Genomic DNA, 14,299 nt, shown 5'->3' with positions numbered 1-14,299 from the left:
GAAAATTTGAATATGTTTTTTTTTCTGATCCTGCATGTCCTCTTGTGTTCAAGGAAAGTGAAATGTAAAGCTAAGTGTATCATATTGAACGGTAAACAAGGTACTTTTAGTTCAGGTGTCTGGTTTTCTAAAATATTGGTATTCTCGTCTACAGATGTAATATTAAGTTTTCTGAAGTCTCTTATAATCGTCTTGTTTCCTAGAAATGTGATATCTACTTTGAAGGGTTTTGTTTTATAGTTATGCCAAGACTTTAGTTGTCTAATGACTAGGTAAAAGTTTTGGAATTTTTGTAATAGTTCAAGTGTAATTTTTTCTGTGGTTGGCAGAAAGATAATTTCAATTTCTATTTTGAAAGAAGTATGTTATCAAGGAGGTCATATAGGTAAAAAAAACTTAAATTATTGTGTATTTTGAATCGATATCTGGAGGTTCTGATAAATTTTTAGTATTAGTTAAATTTTCTTTTTCTAATAAAAGGATTAGGTACTTTTTCTAAGTGGTTTTTTGTTTTGTATTTTTTTATCCAAATAGAGTTTCGTAATAAGTCTACTTCGTAGTGATTATATTGGTAATCTATATAAAATGGAAAGTTTTGTAAATTATTTTTTTGTGCTCGATCAACGTCAGTTTTTACTTCATATTTGCATTCTAATTGTGGTGATGTTTCGTCTTTTCCAAAAAAAAAACACATTTTTTGTGGTATTTTTACTGTTGTTTTTCTTGTTAATAATTCAGGTGGTGTGTTTCTACTGAGTGTGTCTGGCAATACAGATTTTTTCCTGCAGTCCAAACCATATGTTTATTTGGGAGTTCCAATAAAATTAATTGAAATATATAAGCTCTGTGGTTCGGATTTGATTTTTGTGTAAATAGAAAAATTATAGGTTTATGGTCTGTATATATAACTGTTGGATGTTTTGATCCAAGTATTAAGATTCCATACTCTGTGAGATTACATATCATAGCTGTACATTCTCTCATAAATGTAGAGAGTCTAAGTTCAGCTTGTGTAAGGATTCTTGAGTTTGCTGAAACTAATTTCAATTTATTTGTTCCAATGTGTGATTGTATTAATGCTGCACCGACGCTGAAATTTGAGGCGTCGCACATAGCATAGTATGGTGGGTCTGGATCTGGCATAGTACTTGATATTTTTACAGTGAGAAGTGTTTTTATTTCTTCAAATCGTTTCTGATATACTGTCGTCCAATAAAAAATTTTTTGTTGCCTGAGAAAGTGGTAAAATGGAGCTTTTTTTGTTTGATGAAGGTTGAAGTTTTCTGATTTCGTCTATGCGGAATTTTAATGGAATTATTGTATTTCTTTCAATAATATGTCCAAGAAATATTACGCAAGTGAGGAAAAAATGTGATTTGTTTGGAGCTGCTTTCATGTTTTCGTTTAGTAGTATTTGGTGATATTTATCTAAGACAATAAACGTTTTGTTTTTTGTTTGTGATTGCATGAAAAAATCGTCTAATTATGTCCTGAAGTTTTTACTGAGAATGAGTGGTTGAAAAGTTTTACTCATAAATGCTGAGAATGCTGCTGGTCCTTTAGAAATTCTATTGAAAAGTCTATTAATTTCGTATTGTTGGTTTCCAATAACGAACTGCGTTAAACGTTGTGGTTGTCCATCTAATGGCACTTGGTTGTATGTACTGTTCATGTCAGCTGCTGTAAAGTATTTTCCGTTTATTTCTGAGAGAATTACTTGAATTGGTTCTATGGGCAGATTACATTTAGATTCAACAATGAGCGAATTGAGGTATCTTGCGTCTAAAACTATTTTTATTGATTCTCATTTGGCTAAAAAAAATAACGGGATTCATGAACGTATTTCTTTCTATTTGTTCTTCTTTATTTACTGGAGAAATGATTTCGTATTGATCTAATATGTCTAGTAATCTATTGATTTTGTCTTGTTCTTTCGAATTGGAACTTTACTTGCTCGTTGTTTTTTGAAATTTGCCTCAGGTTTTAGAGGTAGGTTCAGTGGTGAATTTACCTTCTCAACATCAAATTTAGATGTAGCGTAAACCATTGGGTATTTAAGTAGTAGTTCGACTAGTTGTTCAAATTCTTTTTGTGTAATTTGAGAATGTTAAAAATTGAACATTACAAGGAATTTTTATTGTTCAGTGTTATATTTCGATATCTGAAATGTTGGTTCAAAGTAAGGTGTTTTTGTAAAATAATCTGTGTTTCGTTTTTTTTATCATTTATATTATTGATAATTGATAATTCTTCATTAAGAATTGTTGCTTGGCATCTGAAATTTTCATGTACATCTGAAATTTTCAAGTAATTATTTACTCTTTATGCTATTTCTATTGTGGGAGAGTTTGTTTCATTCGTTTCACAATTACCTAAAAGTCCTAGAGGTAATATTATTTTATATGGAAATTTATTGTTTACATAAAAATAAAATATATTTGAATTTGAATTTTTTGTGTAATTGGTTGATGAGGTTGTTAATCGGAAAAACTTATTAATTGGCTTGAAATCAAAATCTGACATATGTAGTCGTTGTTTGTTTTATTTCATGTTGTATTGATGGACTTGACTTATTGAAAAGTTATATACATATCCTGCTAGTGGTTTCAAGTGCTCTCGTTCTTGGTTATATATAGGGTAAATTTTGGAGAAAAATGGTGGTTGTTTGTTTAATCTTTGAAGAATGTAAGTGATGTGTTTTTTATCTTTTTAACCTTGTATGTTTATCTTTCTTATTTATTTTGCTCTTGAGAATAATAATAGTGGGATATTAATATATATACTAATAAAAGATATTCCAACGATATTGTGTTTTATATCTGTGATATGAAATTGTTTGTTTGAAAGGTTTAGTTAAAAGTTTATTCTGTTTAATTGTTCGAGTGGGAACAAGGATTAATTGAACTTTTCCAAAATTTGTTGAACTTGATTCTTGTGCTGTAGCTCATTTGCTTGAGGTCTTTGAAGGTATTAATAGAATTTTTTCTTTTGGTAATTGTACTTTATTTGTTGTATTCTGATTTATATATCTTTTGTACTTGAACTTTCTTTAAATTCTTGTTCGGTATAGTCTGTTATTTTTGAGTATTATCAGGATTTGGAAAATGATTTTTATTGTTTTAGTAATAATTCGATTCTATTCGTGTTTCGTATTCATTTTCAATTTGAAGCATGTTTTTGAAAGCGTATTTTCTGTTTCGTTCTCATCATCTGTGGATTCGCAGTTTACGTGATTTAGTTGTAATTCTGAATTTTCTGTGTTATCATTACCGGGAGGTTCTGATTGAATTTCTTCAGTTGATTGTGCCTGGTTGATTTGTCTTTGATGTTTAGGTGTGCTACTTCTATAGTTTTGTTGTGAATGTTGATATTGTGTATTATTTCTATTTGGTGACTGAGAGTAATTTCTTTGTCTTTAGAATTTTGGTTCTTGGAATTTTCACGTGATCTATTGTGATTATTATTATAGTTTGATCTATTGTTTCAATAGGTTCGTGATCTGTTATCTGGGTATTGTCTATTCCTTTTGTTTGAGTAGTTTCTGTTTCGGTTTTATGAGGAATTTCTATAACCGTTCAATGAGCAATATCTATTTCGAGAGTTTGAGTATGAAAGGTTGCTATTATATTTTGAGTAGTTCCTTCTGTTTGAGTTTGATCTTGAATAATTATATCGATTTTGATTGTTCTGACTCTTTGATCGACTGTATTTAATTTGTGAGAAATTTTGTGAATTTCTTCGATCTGAAGATTTTCCGCGGTAGTTATTTCGGTAAGGTGATTGTTGTCTAGAGGAATTATAGTTATCAGGGAGTAGTTTTCCTGAATTTTTGTTACTGTGAATGTTTTGTTTGATAAATTTTGGTTTTTTTCATGTATTGATAAAAAGATTTATTTGGTTTTGTATATTTCTGTTGTTTGTTCTGATTATCTTGTTATTTTTTTCTAGATTCAGCAATGCTATATCCATATCTACGGCAATAGGTACACCATTTTCTGAATGATGATTCGTCTTTAAAATTTGGATCTTTCACGTAGATATTTAATATTTGAGTAATTTTTTCACTTAATTCAGTGTCAGATCCATGAATTTTATTTATTTGTGAAGAAATTGTATGGATGTTCTTAACGTATTGTAATTTTAAAGAATCTGTTTCTTCCAGTTTCATAGTAATTTCAGCTTGTTTTAGATTATCTACTAGTTTTTGGAAATCGATATCGAACTGTTGAATTGAAGATGGATGCGATGTTCTCTTTTTTATCACTATTTTCCGTAATTATGGTGTTAGAGTCATCATTTAAATTTCTGTCATTTTTGTGTTTTTATAGTCATGCTTTTTAAAGGAATATGTTTTCTTACCAATGTTTCGATTCTTACTGCAAGTTGCATATTTGTTTCATTAGGGATTCTACGGATTTCGTTGCATAGAACTCTTTGATGTTGTTTATTTCTTTCAGAGTCAAACATTTTTGAAAATTCTTGTGTGAATTGTTTCCAATCTGATTTAGTATCTATAGGTAAAACTGAAAACCTTTTTTGGGCTGCGCCATCGAGTGTGGTTTGTAATAGAGCTGTATTTTGATTAAGTGGTGTATTTACTGGTTCAAGTCCTAAACTCAATATTAAATTGGCTGCGACTGCGTTTGAATAATCTTCTACTTAGTATTTAGGATCTGTTCCTGTGAATACCAATAGTGATTGATTTGAAGATATAGAAGATCCACTCATAAGGTATGGATTCATAGTCATCTTTAGTGATTCTGCGGCATTTGGTATTTGAGAAAAATTTGTAATTTTTTTTGTTATTTCGTGTTGTTGTAAATGATTTGGCAAGGGGATTAGATTTTGCATTTGAGTTGGATGATAACTTTGTGTAATTATAGAATTTTGTGATTAAAAGTTATTGATATTTGACATTGGGTTATGTCTTGTTTATCGTGTTTGTCCGTTTCATGTATATGGTTCGAAAAGATCTGGTTGATAAATATGATCTCGTTGATCAATGTTCCCAGTATTGTTGTGTTGATTTGTATTGAATTGTTGTTGATTTTGACTATAGTACTTTTCATTTTCTGAGTAGAGTGGTTGATTCCTTGTATTGTTTTTATTTGTCCCGTTTTCAATTGCTGGATAATTGGATAATTTTTGCTACGGTCCAATGTAGCTCGTGGTTGATCGGTAAAAATTTTTTGTGAGAGACTTGTTGTGGTACGTTTTTATTGTAATTTTGTGCTTGTGATTGGCTTAGACTGTCCATATAGAAGGGTTTTGTTGTTTTGGATTTTGCAAGTTATAGTTATGATCTGAAAAGTTGTTTCTATTAGATGTTTTTTGTTTATTTGTTTGCTTTGAGGTCGTTACTGGTTTAAATGTTTGATAATCTTTTCGTGAGTATTTTGGAATAACTGAAAGTTTTACCGTGGATTTGTATAGTTGTTTGCGGAAATGCTGTATTTTTAGTTTTTTGGAGTTGTAAAAGTAGGTTGAATGGGGGAAACGCTTGCTTGCGTTGTTGCTGGCATTGTTCCGACTATTTTTTCATTAACGAAATGCGATGGAGTTTAAATATCTTGTCATGTAAGAGTTCTTGTTCCATTTAAAATTGCTTGTGTATTAATGAATGTATAACGTAAGCTTTTATTTCCTGTTCTGTCAGTGAATAGTGTTTTATAATTCAAAAGTGTTGCATCAATAGCAAGTGGAGTTATTCTAACGTAATCATTATTGATAGATATGATGGCAATCGTTTGACTTGATATATCAGTTGGTATATTTAAAAATAGTGGATGAGACCCATCAGGGTCCCAAACATAATCTGTTTCATCTGCCTATACAGTTTCATCGTCTGATTTTTGTGACCGAAAACTTTTTCTTAATAAAGCTATGAGATCAATGTTATAGACAAAATAGTCAGTCATAAACCATGCTAGTATTTTTTGTAGATCATGTCTATGACTTTGTGAGATTTCGTTACTACTGAGTTTTTCACGGAATGTATTCAAAAAATTTGTGAAAAAAAACAGATTTCTTTTCTTATAGTTGTATGTCGGGATGTTTGAGTTGGTGACTCGCTTTGAGTTTTTTCAATTCTAGTATGGATAGATAGCTATAGATGATTAAAAATACAACGTTTGTGAATTTTGATGTTGTCTTTTTTTATGTAGTCTGTAAAAACTTTCAAGAATTTTATATCTATATCGTCTGTTTGTCTTTGGTGTCTTGTGTGATTTGATTTTGGTGACGCAATTTCAATTGTAAATATACCGTAGTGTGATGTGATTTTACATATATCTTTGAGATAGTGGTCAAGGATTTGTCGTTTCATTCCTACTTCAGAAAGTTCTTGTTTACATGGGCTATTTCCTTTTTCAAATAAACTTACAATTAAGTTGTTACAAATTGTACTTGTCCTCGGGCGGCATCAATTTGTGGTTTTTGAAAAAAAGGAGTATCGAGTTATCATCCCAATTTTCGTTGTATTCGATCATGTTTTATATTGTAAAACTGTTAGTGTATAATTTTCAATATGTCTTGTTGGTTGATTCCAATTATAAATACGTATTGCTTTGTTGATTTATGACTTTTTTTTTTATTGATGATGGTGTTGTAGCTTCTGATTCAGAAAAATGTATTTGGTCGTCTATCGGGTTATTTTTATTTATCGAACATTTTAAATTGAACCTTTTGAACTTTCTTTATTGTGTTTGTGTCAGATTCTGATACTGCGTTTCTTTATTTTGAAAATCTTCTTTTGGTAATTTGTTTTTATTTTGTTATGATTTTCTTTTTTCGTGTTTGTCTTTGTGACCTAATATGTCCTTTTGTTTGTCTGTTTGGTGTGATTACAAGGTCGTCTCTTTCGTTTTTAGTTAAACAATTATGAAATACGATTGTCAGTTTACTACCTAGATTATCTCTTGACATAAGGTTTAGAATGATGGATGCAATATTTGCGGTTAGAGTTTTTAATTTCCTAAACTGTAAGACCGTACGGTTTTTCTGTGGTTATCATAACTTGGGACATAAATTGTCGGTCGTGGTTGACGGGTTGGAGAGAGAGAAAAAAAATTCGTAAAAATGATTTTTTTTACTTTCTCGTGAATATTTTTAATCTGTGAGTTACCTACTGAATCTTACCTAGGGGTTGTGATTTGTGATTTGGTTTAGAGAATAGTAAATCATTCCATAAGGTTCAGATATAATTAGAACACAAGTAGATCGTTAATTACTATTTTATGACTTACTAATTTGTTAAGGGTTTTAGCCTGGGTCATCTAAGAGGAAGGGCTCAAGTGAACGATGAGTAACCGAAGCTCTTCACTGTTTAGCTTAATTAAAAAGGTTAGTTTTTCAAAATTTTCTGTTAGCCCTGGGTCGTTTGTAGGGGTTGGGTATTGAATCGCCGGTTGATGTCGTTAGACACTTTTAAAATTTTAGGAAGGGGGTACAAAATTGTTCTGATTTGATCCAAGGAACGCCTTGATGATCAGTAAAACAATAAATTAAATTTAGGTTTAATTGAATTTAAAGATACAAGGGATCCCTTGATGATCTGTTTATGAAAGAAAAAGGGGATATTGAAAGCAAGGAAAAGCCTCGATAAATTTTAATTTAAAAGTTTTGAGTTTAAAATATTAAAAGTTAGGGTTTTGATGAGATTAGTTTCTTGAATTTATGCTGTTATGTTCTAGGCGATGAAACTGGGTTGAAGAAAATCAGATAATTTATTAAACTAACAGTGATTTTTAGTACTAACTAAATTTTGTTTTTTGTAATTAATAAATTTTTCATTGAAAAATTTGATTTACTGTAGATTTTGGGGGGAACGACTTGTGCTCTTTTTATCAGTCGTTATTGTATAGATAGTAGGTTTAGCAGCAGTAAGGTTGTTGAAGAATTTTTTCTTCAAATTATTTTCATGTCAGCTAATGAAAATTTAAGTTTACTGCATAAAGTACTCTAAAGACAAATGTTTGTTCCCGTTTTCGTCATACTATCATGTTGCAGAGTGGTTCGATTCCTGATTTTCTTTCACGCCACGATCTTGGTCTTCTTTCAATAGCTGGTATTTCTTGTATTGTTTGAAAGTTTGGCGTAAACGTTTTGAGACGTAGAGACATTTTTATTAAATTATCTATTCCATCTATTACTTTTGCATTTTTGCAATTGTCTAATTTTAAGTTCTATTTTCTAAATCTAAGTTAGTTAAGGTCTTGTTCGAGACTTTTGGTCGCACCAGATGAGTTATGATCTATTCGTTATACTCATAGAGTAATTTCAGATAAGGTACACCGTCTGCTCGTCGCGCTATCTTATTTTCGGCCAGATTGATTCGTGCAATACCGATCTTAATCTTACTCTTATATCTCCTAGTCTCAATAGATCTAGTGTACACTGGCTTATGCTAGTTAGTTCCTGGAGTTTATCCAGAAGGAGAACAACTATATTCAACGTTTTATTTAAATTGTTCTGGTGCTGAAACTACAAACAGTTTCAGCACTTACAAATAAGTGTTAATGTTAGAGATGGAATATGATTGGTTAGTTATAAATATTTTTAAGTGATATTCCATCAGTAATTTAATTGGTGTATAAATACTAGTTTAGAACTGGTTCCAGAACTTTAAACTTTGAAAATAAATGAAATGATCAGTCAATACGAATATCGGTCAGACGATTTGCTGTTTTCAAGGGCCGATCGAGTTTTTCTGTTGATGTTAGAGAAAATCATATTCCAGTATCCGGTGTCGACTAATTGCAGAGAAATAAATTCTGAGAGAGATAATTCTCAACTTAAAATATTCTCTTCTCCAGCCAATCATATAAAACGCTAGGGATTTTCAACAAAATTTTGGTAGGCGGATAAAGCAGACTATTTTGTACGAGTAAAGAGTGTCTTGCCTTATTGGGCAGCGTTTTTCCTCTAAGTTTTCCTGTCTAGATATTTTCGTCAGTAGCAAAGTAAATTAGGACTTTGCAACCTTTCACATTGAAGTAGTGGGCTCATATGAATGTATAAACAGCCTCCATCCTCGCATACAAAACCATGCAAATTAATGGTTTACCAATTGATACAGTTAGAACTGCGAGTTTTAATGGAGAATTTTAATACTACCTGAAACCCAACCTGAAGCCCAACCTAATCTCCGCCAAACTCAACCTGAAGCCCAAATAAACGTCATCATTTAAACGGATGGAGCAATTTTTCAGTAATTGGTGAACCTTTTTAATCTGTAGAAGGCAGCTCTTAGTTCATTTTCCTTGCATATAGAGTGCTGATTTAAATTATTTGGACAAAACGAACAAAACTTGAATTGACGCGTTTTTCTCAGTTTGGGTTAAGATTAGGCAAATAGTGAAGAGAACAAAAACTCAGATTTAGAATTAGCGCAGAATTTTAGCACTTTTAAAATGGTGCATTTTTTTCTCCGAAACTCTAAAGCAAAATTTTACCCCAGAAATGGATTATTTTGGCATTTTTCAATTAATCAAAAACTACGCTGAAACTACTTTGGTAATTGATGAGAAATCTACATCACAAGAAGCCTCGTACACAGCCCAACAAAGTTATACCAGCGTTAAATCTCCAAAAACCTGTATAAGAGAAAAGATAATTTTGCTTGATAGTCAAGAAATGTGATTTTTACTATTTAAAACCGAAAAGCAAATTTTTGGAGACTTAACCATTGTAGAGTTTTTTGAACTGTGTAAGAGGCTCCTTATGATTTATGTTTTTCATCAATTTATAAAGTAGTTTTAGCGTAATTTTTGATTTCTTGAAAAAGTCAAAATGACCAATTTTTGTTGGAATTTTTTGGTTGAGAATTTCGGGGAAAAATTTGCACCATTTTAATTCCAATGCAATTCCAACCAACTTTTGTTCTGTTCACTTTTCGTCCAATCTTAAGCCAATTTGAGAGAAAACGCGTTCGAAAACTCAAAGTTTGGTCGTTTTGTCCGGGTAATTTAAATCAGCACTGTGTTGGTTAATTAATTGTTATGTGTTAAGAGTAAAAAAAGTACTTTTGGTAGAATTGTTTGACTGTCAGCGTAATCATTTGTAGAATTGCAAGTTCTTAAGGAAGATTACAAAACTACTTGCAACTCATAAAAAATCAGCCATCCTCATTATGAGAAATAAAATGACTCTGTTTTAGATTTTCTTAAAGAATTTCAACGTAAAAACAGCTTCTACCACCGTCCAGTTCATGAGCTCCAGGATTATGCGAGTGAGCGGATCGGAGTTGAACAAAGACAATCAAGGCTTGTGATGAGCGACGAGTTCATCATGAAAAAAGAAAATTGTAGAAGGTAATTGATTTGGGTTCAAAATTAACATATTTTTTGAATCAACTGGATGCGAAATAACCGAACAAGCAATATTTTAAAAACTTTAAGAACTCAGACATTCTCATACACAAGGATAACATTTTTTTTTCAAATTGAATTCTCAGGAATGATGTCTGATGACGTTTTATTCAAAATCATTGCTGTTTTCATTCAACAAACAGTTATAAAAAGTGTATTTATTTAAATGCGAAAAAATTACAGCGCTTATACTTGCAAACAAAAAAAACAAGATCAGTAAAAATCTGTGTAGGCTCACCACAAAAAAAAACATACTAAACCGAGTCGAGGTGCTCACTTTATGTTGTGACCGTCTCGACCAAAAATCGGTATGTTTTGACAGTCTCGGCCAAAATTCGGTCTGTTTCGACCGTGCTCGACCGAGACAAATGTGCTCGACTGTGCTCGAACGACCCAAGCAAGATTTTTGTCGACCGTGCTCGACTGAATTTGGGTATAATTCGGGTAGTGCTTTCAAACAACATAAGTTATCCGAGTTTAAACGTTATAAGTTATGCTTTTCGGGTAACAACTTGTGATGTTTTTTCCTATCAGAATGAATTGATCAGAGCTTTTGGCCATTTGATTTCGTAGTAGATATGACCTAAATTTGAGCTACTTTTTATCCAATTTTTGGAATACTGGTTAGGAATTTGAGTCGGAATTGTTCAAAAAAAGGGTACGTGTTTTTTTTTTTTTTTTTTTTTTTTTTTTCTTTTTAAATTTCCTCCTTGACTCCGAATTACCGCAAAACAATCGGTATTTTTGACCTTGCTTGACCGTGCTCGAGGTATGTTCCAACTGTGCTCGAGGTATGTTTCGACCGTGCGCGAGGTTTGTTTCGACCGTGCTCGAGGTATGTTTCAACCGTGCTCGAGGTATGTTTCGACCGTGCTCGAGGTATGTTTCGATCTTGGGGTAGAGGTAAATTTTGAATTTGAGCTCGATTGAAACCCCTGTTTCGACTATTCTTTTTCGGTCGATATTATTACTCAACAAGTGAGTAAATGTTAAAAAGAAGTGGGTCATCGTCAAACTGCTACATTTTTCTTGTAATTTTTTTCCTGATGGCATTTAATGGCAAGATATAAAAGCAACAAATCAAAAAAATTTGGTTCTATGAAAATAGGATACATTTTTTTAGAAATTTTTTATTGCTCGAATGACCGCATTGAAATTCTAAATCATGCAACCCCTTCTGATCGTTGTTTGTGGTACCCAATTTTATGCTATAAAAATCACAGCAGCCAAATGTTCCTGATAAGTTTGATTTTTTAAACAATTTTTACTACTATAATTAAACTTGATACTTTTGATAGCATTAAATTTTGTACAAGTCATCAGTCTCAAAACTAACCTCAATTTTTTTGAAAAAACTCTATTTTTTTATTGTCGAAGCTTGCTTGTTTTTCTTTTCAGAAGTGCCAAAAAAACAAAGCCAGTCATAGAAGGTGCATCTCTTATTTGCGTGGACAGTTTGGCAAAAAATCAACATTGTATCTTGTTCACGTCAATTCCTCATCTTTCGGAAAAATTTAAGATCGAGCATCCTGTGTTTCAGCACAAAGCTCTATCTGTATCTCTGAGGTCAACAACCGAGGTAGCTAATTTTGCTAACGATTGGATGAAAATTTACAAATTTCATCCCAATAATTTGGAATGCAAACCTGGTCATAACTTTTACGGCGAGAAACCAGAGATTTGTCTTGTACCCTTCATTGCTGATCAAAAGTTTTCGGATCCATTGTCTGATTTTATCGATAAGTGCATTTCCACAATCTTACACTATGTCAATAGACACGGTTATGACTTTTTACCTGTAGTGGCGGACATACAGGATGAGTTATTAAATCGTGTTATAGCCGGCTTAGCCGTCAAAAGTAACCCAAAGCAAATTTTTCGCAAAAAATATGCGCCTGATTGTTTTTTTCAAATGATTGAAAGTGAGTCACCATCTGTTTGGTTCTTTAATACCCATGAAGTAGAAGGAGCCGAATTCCCAATAGTTATTCTTCTAATGTGCTCCACATACAACGAGAGAGATATTAAAAATACACTTGATTTCTTTTCTGCCATCACAAGAGCAACGAAAAAACTAGTTATTGTTCGAGGCACTGGTTTTCCTAAACTTGATATTCAAAAAGAAGAATTTGCGCAAATGATGGGAATTAGAGAGCAATTGGAAAACGCATTCAACTCTTCTGGAATGGATAAAATTGTCATCATAGGTGTCATTCAAAAATTCATGCCATTTAAAAAGAAATTGATTTCAGATCAAACAATCGGACATCCAAACGTCGAATCAATTCAGTTCTTTGAGGGACCAGGAGGTAAGCTGGTTTACCAATTGGATGACATCTACAGAAAAGAAGATGTAAAAGAACTAATACGTTATGGAATTACAGATGTGATTATTGTGGGCGATACTGAAAATTTCCATGATCTTACAGCGACATTTTATTCTCAAACAAAAAGTTTATTAGATCTTCATCGCGGAACTTTCGCTTTTAAAACTATTGACCATTACGAACGTTTCTTTTATGATTTGTATAATGTTTCCAATTTCAATAAGTTTCTCAAAGAAAAAGCCAAGAAAAAAGAGCAAACAGCAGCGGAAGTAATATTTGGAAAAAAAACTGAAGTCCCAACATCCGGACCCAGCAGCAAGTGGGCGAATTGGAAGGGAAAAGCAACCGAGCTCTATCGTTTTAGAGATCATGTGAGTGCACTCAAAACGTACGAAAACAGTTTTTTCTTGCTAGCTCGAGAACAAAACGATCACATCGAAAAAGCAGACTTTAGGACGGCTTTCAACGATCAAAAAGAAATGGCTAAATTACAAACAAATATTTGCAAAATGATTTTATGTTGTTTGGAAGAAGACAAATTTGAAGGCGACTTGGAGGAGGAATCTTTTCAATCTGGTATTTATTATGCAGTTTTTGCTGCATGTGAAGCCATCAAACTTAACCCTTACTGGGATCGAAGCTACAGACGACTCAACGAAATAAAACAAACTGTAAATCGTATGGTTGAAAAAGAAAACAAGCAATTTCATGAAACAAACGCATACATTCAAAAACTGATTGAGCAAGATGTGTGGCGAGGAAAAACAAATGGCTTACGCTGCTATGACCATGACTCGCTCAAAGTGGGCGACGCTGCTTTTCTAGATCGACTTAAAGAAATTGAAAAGAAACGAAGCGATTATGCGCAAGCTGTCCGGTCGGGTTCCAAAAGTTTGCAGTTGGGAAATATGGTTGCTCAACGAATTCATTTGGCTGAAAGTATCTCCAACTTAGCGAAGGAAAATTTGACAGCTTTAAAAAGTTCTGAGCCTAATGCGGTTGATATCAAATCCCGTGGGTACTTCATTCCATCGAGTATGTCTCAATTCCTCAAATTTACGCTTGCTTTCGCTCTTGAGTCATTCGAATGGAACCCTGATTCACAGCAAAATAGAGAAGTCTTGAAAAATATTTTGTTAGTTTTGGAGGAATGGATGACTGAACTTCAATCAATATGCATTCAAATGGGAGAGGAGATATTCTTTCAATAATTAATTAAACAAATGGGCCAGAAATTAGAAGTCAAAAAATACTAAAAACAGATTTACAAATTGATCAAAACTTTTCAAAAATCATTCAATGTTATGATCTCGGTTTTCGATGTTTCATCAACTTTATTTGTCTCATTTGCCGTATGATCTTTAACAGGGTTTTGCAGTTGAAATGGCCGTCTCAAATATCTAGATTCATGTTAAATAATTGACTGAAAACTTCTATTTATATTATTAATATGTAAATATCTGTAAAAAGAACATTTGTTGTTTGTAAAATTTGCTACTATAGAAAATTATAATTATGTTCTGACTAGTAATATTTTTAGATACTTTATCTTGAGACGTTTGTCTTAGGCAGCAGACCATTTTTTGGTGGAAGATTTTGTCAGAT

The 14,299-nt window shown here is 32.2% G+C and overlaps 1 long non-coding RNA gene across 1 annotated transcript in view; it reads left to right on the top strand.

Moving 5' to 3' along the window:
- The window catches only part of LOC134851137 (uncharacterized), a 45,133-nt gene extending 31,416 nt beyond the window's left edge, over positions 1 to 13,717 (top strand). Inside the window, exons 2-3 of the long non-coding RNA XR_010164216.1 lie at positions 10,157 to 10,310; positions 11,766 to 13,717. This is a non-coding gene — a long non-coding RNA (uncharacterized LOC134851137). The remainder of the gene's footprint in view (positions 1 to 10,156; positions 10,311 to 11,765) is intronic.
- Positions 13,718 to 14,299: the final 582 nt, after the last annotated feature.

Source organism: Symsagittifera roscoffensis, chromosome 7, assembly GCF_963678635.1.
Source record: "Symsagittifera roscoffensis chromosome 7, txSymRosc1.1, whole genome shotgun sequence".
NCBI classification, from domain to species: Eukaryota; Metazoa; Xenacoelomorpha; order Acoela; family Convolutidae; genus Symsagittifera; species Symsagittifera roscoffensis.
This window is presented reverse-complemented; position numbering and strand designations above follow the sequence as displayed.